The sequence below is a fragment of the Octopus bimaculoides genome, chromosome 13 (genome assembly GCF_046866305.1).
Source record: "Octopus bimaculoides isolate indiv1 chromosome 13, ASM4686630v1, whole genome shotgun sequence".
Classification (NCBI taxonomy): domain Eukaryota; kingdom Metazoa; phylum Mollusca; class Cephalopoda; order Octopoda; family Octopodidae; genus Octopus; species Octopus bimaculoides.
This window is the reverse complement of record NC_142940.1, coordinates 18,475,873-18,482,699: the sequence shown is the minus strand read 5'-3', so window position 1 is coordinate 18,482,699 and position 6,827 is coordinate 18,475,873. Positions and strand designations below refer to the sequence as shown.

General features: G+C 32.4%; 1 protein-coding gene across 2 annotated transcripts in view; it reads left to right on the top strand.

Moving 5' to 3' along the window:
- The window catches only part of LOC106880645 (uncharacterized), a 57,763-nt gene that overhangs the window by 36,868 nt on the left and 14,068 nt on the right, over positions 1 to 6,827 (top strand). The gene's annotated exons all lie outside the window — the stretch shown is intronic.

Sequence of the window (6,827 nt, the reverse complement as noted above, 5' to 3'; positions counted from 1 at the left end):
TATAATTATATATATTGTTTACAAATATTTACATGTCTCGTACGCTTAATCTTTATTTTTCAATTGTTATTTTTCACTTCTTTCACAATAACAATTATCATTATCGTCATTATTATTACTAAATGTTAACATGATTAACGCCATTAATTTCATTATCACAGCTATCACAATACCACCATCCACCACCACCACAACCACCACCATCACACTCATAACAGTAGCTATGATCACAGACACTCGCCGTAATTTCAGTGCTCTTTTTATAGCGTTTATATTCCTATTAGTGAATTAGTGTCATATTGAATGAGATAACACTTTCATATTGTCCACATTACATCACTGATGTCAACACTTGTTTATTCACTGCTGGTGTCCAATTGCTATATAGCTTCAACACCGTTTTGCTGGAATACATCTTGCTTATCTCTTGAAAGGTTCTCATAGTTATACAAAAGTTCACTTTCGTGATATCCATATTAAACACCTTTTTAAGCACCAACCAATGTGTGATGCTGCAGCGTCTTCTTAGCATGCAGCATGCAGCTTCCTTACACGTTAACGTTTGCTGACGACGGTGATGATGGTGGTGATGGTGATGATGATGATGATGATGATGATGATGATGATGATGATTGTTCTCTTATGATGTTGTGTATCACAAAATGGCATCTCTTCACCGAGCATCAACGCCGCCACCACCATCACCGCTAATATTCAGTTTTCGTATTAACAAGAATGACTTATCGTAAACAGTTATATAGTTAAATTTAGACACACACACACACACACACACACACATATATATATATATGTGTGTGTGTGTGTGTGTGTGTGTGTGTGTGTGTGTGTGTGTGTGTGTGTATGTATATGTATATGTACATACATATATACATACATACATGTATACATACAGAAGCATACATACGTACATAGAGAAACATACTCAAATATTTACACATAGTTACACAACCTACTCAAACAAGACATACATGTAAATACTTTATGGGTATTTAAAGTAACTGCAAGCCCATAAAAATATGTGGATCTCTAATTTTTATAAGCACACACACACACACACATACACAAACATACATACACACACATATGTATGTATATATGTATGTATGCATGTATGTGTGTATGTATGAATGTATGTATGTATGTATGTATGCATGTATGTATGTATGTATGTACGTCTGTATGTATGTATCCATACATACATACATGCATACATTCATACATACAAACACACACATACATTTATATATATATATATATATATATATATATAGAATTACATTTTGTGGGAATTACATATATTATTTTTTTAAACAGTTTCATTATTTGATTCGGCCACATGCAAATATATATATGTATATATATATATATATATATATATATATATATATATATATATATATATATAATACAAAGAATATATATACATGTATACACACATATATGTACATACTTACATCTACATGTGTATATATATGCATATCAGGGTACAGGACGTTAGAACAATAAACTACAGACAACGGAACGAACACATAGGAAAACGGAAAGCCACTTGGAATATCCCTTCATCAGCTGTCTCTATTCTATCTAGACGTTTCGAAGATAAGACAGAACATACTCTAGAATAGTCTCTTCCTGAGTAGTGGATCAACCCACTACACAGAGGATTCCAAGGTGGCAAACACAAACCAAGACAGGAAAAAATGGACAGTGAAAACAACATTCAAAAGCCGTACGGCCATATATATATATATATATATATATATATATATATATGCTTACATGGCTATTTTGTATCTCTCTATTTCCGGAAACATAGCAGTTCGATAAAAACTGAGATAAGATTGACTAAGTCCATTTGGAATAAGGCCCTCGCATGCCCGCCGTCCTTTGAATAAAATTGGTAAAAGAATTAAACAATATAAAACAAACCTATATATATGAAACTATATTGATGTATATAAATATATTGATGTATATATATATATATATATATATATATATATATATATTTATATACACAGAGAGAGAGAGTGAGAGAGAGAGAGAGAGTGAGAGAGAGAGAGAGTGAGAGAGAGAGAGAGAGAGTGAGAGAGAGAGAGATGTATATATATAGTTTTTTAGATATTTTAGTAATCCTTTATATACCTCTATAGGTAATATATATATGTAGATGTACTATACATGATGTATAGTACAAAATAAACTAGAACAATTTATCTTTAAAGATCAATAGGTAATTCTATACCAAAAGGTCATCATACTTGTGTCCAGTCGTAAACGCATGATGCAAAAAAAAAAAAGCGATGGGACACTCTCCCTATTGGACTCTCTTAATAGCTGGATCTGTCTTACACGACATAGCAGCTATTCGACATTAAGTTCCCGAGTCAGAAATTCTCGGAGATTGGACGAATGCGTGCAAAACCGTTTCGTTACCTTGCATGCATCTTGCACAGGCCTAGTTGCCGACACTTCTGAGTCTGCAGAGTTTATCTCGAACAGGCATTGTCCACCATCCAAGTAGCATTGTCAGGCCAGGGAATTTCTAGAAATTATCCATCAGCCTCAGCCTGAAAGTCCTCCCAAAAAGGCTAACCAGTTTATTCTTATCGACACTCAAAGCTTTCTCAACAACGTCGTTGCTGCTATCCACCACTAAACTTCTATTGATCACCAACGTGAAACCTCTCTTTACCGTATTATCCATCTGTAGAGGGCTTTGAGCGCTTGATGACATTCTAGATATCAAGCGCCCTGTAGGCGTATTATGTAACACCACTGACGATAAAACTAACCATAGTTTCTTCATTAGGTATAACGTAATTTTGAGCGAGAATGGGTTAGTTGATGTCATCCAGCCAGTACTTTATAACTACTGTATTTTATCGATCCTGGAGGAATGAAAATTGACCTCAGCGGAATTTGAACTTAGAACGTAAAGACGGTGTGCTAACGATTCTGCCAGCTTGCTATCTTAGTAACAATAATAATGATTTCAAATTTTGGCACAAGACCAGCAATTTCGGGAGAGGGTATGAGTCGGTTACATTGCCTCCCACCCCCACCCCACCCCCCACACACACGCACCACCAAGGGCTCGACTAGTACTTATTTTATGGACCCCGAAAATATGAAAAGTAAAGTAGACCCCGGAAGAATTTGAACTCAGAACATAAAGACGGATGAAATGCCACTAAGCATTTTGCCTGGCATGCTAACGATTCGACCAGCTCACCACCTTAATAATAATAATAATAATAATAATAATCCTTTTTGATGAAGGCACAAGGTCTGAAGTTTTGGGGGAGGGGGATAGTCGATTTCATCGACCCCGGTACTCAGTTGGTACTTAATTTATCGACCCCGAAAGGATGAAAAGCAAAGTAGACCTCGGCAGAGTTTGAACTCAGAACGTATAGACGGACGAAATGCCGCGAAGCATTTTGTCCGGCGTGTCAACGATTCTACCAGCTCGCTGCCTTAGTAATAACGATAGTAATGACAACAACAACAACAACGAGAACACAATCATTTATCACAATGATAGAAATTGATTTTAAGTGTTAGTGGAGGATTATAAATGCTGAACACACGAAACGAGCTTGAAATGATATATGAAGCGGGTGAAGGGAAGAGCAGGGAAAGGGTGAGGATGGAGAAAGAAGATTAGAAGAACAGTGAGAATGGTGAAATAAATTGAAAGAAATATTTACAGTATTTGGCAACTGATGCTTTTAATTAAGAGCTGAAATAAAGATGATGATATTACACTATTGACTATCAGTTGTAATAGCAATGATGGATCATTGGAGCTACTTCAACTTCATATTATCTGTCACTTAACGTCGACTATGAATGGTTCTTGAAGTAGTTGGCAGGTCTTTGATTCTTCGGCTGTAAATAGATTGGCTCTAGAATAAAAAAAAAAGAAAGAAAGAAAAAACATAACGGTCGCTATGGTTATTGACAAGAGTTAATAGAGATGTTTTAATAGTGTGGTGACTTTTTTTTTTTTCTCTCGGAAGATTTCTGTCTTTTAGCTGTTTACTTCGAGTAAATACGAAGACAAAAACTGCCGCAGGTATATGTAAATATTAGTTAAGAAAGTCCTTGATATGTATTTCTGATTTTCAGTTATTGTAGTGAGGTAACACAATCAGAAAAGAAAAGCATCCCACTAAACTCACTACTACATATATCTATATGTGTATGTGTAAAGATATGCATAAATGGACTGACACACAGACTGACAGATAGATAGATAGATAGATAGATAGATAGATAGATAGATAGATAGATAGATAGATAGATAGATAGATAGATATGCATGCGCACGCGCGTGTTCACTTTTATGCTCAGCTATAATAAAAAACAATTTTACATTAATCTAATGGGGTTACTCTATACTTTTATAGAGTACAAATTTATTATTTTTAAACAATATTATTGATAGTGACTTCGAAGTTGCGGCTAATTAAACCCGCGTCAGTCTGCAGCTAATGCATACACACACACACACACACATATATATATATATATATATATATATATATATATATATATATATATATATATATATATATATATATATATATATATATATTTATATATATATTTATATATATATATATATATATGTGTGTGTGTGTATACATGTATATATATATATATATATATATATATATATATATATGTTGGTATATATGTATGTATGCATATGTATGTATATATATATATGTATATATATGTATATATATGTATATATATGTATTTATATATATATGTACAGATATATATGTATGCATATATATGTATGTATATATAAAGAGAGATACATACATCCATACACACACACGAACACATACACACACACACAAATATATATAGTGCTACACCACTTAATTTTTACCTCCACCGACTTCTATTAAGAATACAAATACAATTAAATAATAAAACAGTTTTTGTTTTTAGATAACGTTACTGTTTCCTAGTTAAAAATGTAGATTTTTTATATGCATAAAAACGGCTAACATGAAGCAAATAAAAGGACTGACTACAAGCGTAGAGTCTGACAGTAAAAAAGAAATATTGATATGCAATAAAACAATTGAAAATACTATTGTTATATATCAATATATTTTACATAAAATAAACTTACGGAAATTAATATATTCTATTACACCAGGTTATTTACTCTTCTAGCAGTTGTGCAATAAAGCTTATTTAATATTGTTTTTTTTACAGACAACCTCAAAATCAAGCTTCGTATTATATATAGTGGCGTATTATAAATGAAATTCAGCATGCTATTATTTCATGTAGAATTCTAAATATTTATTGATAGAAAAATATGACATTTTCACGAAGGATATATGTTCATGCACCGGTGTTATCTGTCCTATTGTATAACCCTTTCACGAGAAGCATCCTTAACATTACTACCATAACTACAACTACTACTACTACTACTAGAAGCCCTCACCTCAGTACTGCGGTTCTCAATAACCATAGTCACCATAATAGGATCTATTATTTTAGTGTTTTTACATTTTTAATAATTATTTAATTTTTTTTTTTAGAACTAGGGCAACAATTTTGACAGCAGGGGTAAATGAAGAGGAATGAATGGCAAAAACTTGCACCACGGTGGGATTCGAACTCTGAACATAAAATGCCGCTAAGTATTTTGTCCGACGCGCTAACGATTCTACCAGCTCGCCAATAATAATACCCAACCGATTTCAAGGACTTAGCCCATGAAATTTGACCCAAGAAGGTTAAGAATGGACTTCGGTAAAATCAGAAGTCTGAAAGCAAAAAATGATCAAATATTGTTAGGAATTTTCTCCGAAATCTAACGATTCCGTAAAAGAATAGTAGTAGTAGTAGTAGTAGTAGTAGTAGTAGTAGTAGTAGTAGTAGTAGTAGTAGTAGTAGATATGAATAATACCCTACAATAACCAATGCCATTGCGTTTCCCAGTGAACTTTCGTTGCCTTCGTCTTTTCCTTCTTCTTACAACTATAGTTGAAGATGCTAATAAAACTGGTAATCGTCTTTGATGCTTCCCCCAAAATGCCATCGATTCCATGAAAGAAATCGAGGAACTTTCACAATATTTGGCTTTTTTTTTTTTCATTCCTTACCTTTAATATGATTCCCAAACCATCATCAATCATCCATAAATGTTGTTGGTATTGTATTCTGATTACATTAAATATTGGATCATGACTACTATATATATATATATATATATATATATATATATATATATATATATATATATATATATATATCTGTGTGTGTGTGTGTGTGTGTGTGTGTAAGTATGTATGTATTGTGTGTGTGTTATATATAATGGATAGATAGATTGATATTACTTACAAATAAGAAAGCATTCATGTACGTATATAAGCAGATATATATTCATATGCATACGTATATATATATATATATATATATAAACAATATATATATATATATGCGCGTAAGTAAAGTATATATTTACATTTATTTAGATATATAAAAATATATTCATATATATGTGTATATATATATATGTGTGTGTGTGTGTGTGTGTGTGTGTGTGTATGTATATATATACATATATATGTGTGTGTATATATATATATGTGTGTGTGTGTGTGCGTGTGCGTGTGTATCTCAGCTGTTTGTGCGTATATGTTTGGATGTGTGTGGGTATTGATATGTATAAGGGTAATATGGAATTTTTTGTTTACTAAAACCACGAATATGGAGTTTAGATTTCATGTAATTCACCTCAGAATTTGATGACTAATCTATAG